The following is a 1,092-nucleotide window of genomic DNA, read 5'->3' on the forward strand; positions in this document are numbered from 1 at the left end:
GGGAGTTGGAGTTTCTTTTGAAGAGGCGTGTCTCCTGGTGAAAAGGAGTGTCTCTTGGAATAAAGGGGGTTGGGAGGAGCGAGGGCGTGATTGTAATTTTATCTGAGGGTTTGTATATGTCTATTTATATGGGAAACCCTATGGGATGTAATTGAACTTCTCTGAAATAGTGAAACCGCCGCTCGCTCCCGAGGACGTAGGCAATTCTTTGCCGAACCTCGTTAAATCTCCGTGTTCTTCTAGTTTGTGTCGATTCCTGTTTTATTCCGCATTAAATTTCACAACAATTGGTATCAGAGCCAGGTTCGAGGGAACAGGAGGAGATCACACGCAGGAAAAAGATTTGAGAAAGAAGTTCGGGCGGTTTTGCGGTAGTTCCCAGGCGTTCGCGCGAATCAGAGTAGCAAGTTTGGACAGGAGTTCGCGGACGGGCTTCGACGATAAGGGCTGATCATTCGCGAGAAGATCAGAGGCTTAGCGGCAGACGAGTTCGGGACGGGCGAACAAGGAGGAGCGGCGCATCTGGAGTTCGCGGACGACGCAGAGGAACATTCGCTCGGCAGTTGAGCGGAGGATCGCGAAAGGAGTTCGCCTGGGCAGCCTTCTTCAGTGCAGAGGAATCGCGTGCGGCAGTTGTTACGCTAGGGCGCGAGTGAGTCGTCGCAATCGCAATCGGAGAAGAAAGGCTTCGGACAGACAACACTCGTTCGCGACAGAGAGTCTCCCTCCTGATTCGCTTGCTCGGTTTCGCGAAGGCGGGAAGGAGGAAGGCTCGGTGCAGGATTTCGCGAATCCTCTTCGGCAGAGAATCGCGGGAGTCCAGCTTCGCGGCGGCGGCGGACGGGAAGAATCGGACTAGGAATCGCGAAATAGGCGCGATCGAGACAGTGGGCTGTTCGCGCGATTCTCGACACCGGAAGGAGTTCGAGGCAGTGAATCGCTGATCGGGGCGCAACAGGCATCCGCTTCCGCGAGGTTTCTGCGAAGGGGTGCGAAGCAGAGGTTCGTCTCTGGGTTCGTGGGCAGACATCCAATCATTCGCTGGCAGGCAGGGGCGATTCGTCTCTTGGTTCTGCGAGGAGTGCGGTTCAG

Source organism: Phalaenopsis equestris, unplaced genomic scaffold, assembly GCF_001263595.1.
Source record: "Phalaenopsis equestris unplaced genomic scaffold, ASM126359v1 Scaffold000522, whole genome shotgun sequence".
In the NCBI taxonomy this organism is placed as follows: Eukaryota; Viridiplantae; Streptophyta; class Magnoliopsida; order Asparagales; family Orchidaceae; genus Phalaenopsis; species Phalaenopsis equestris.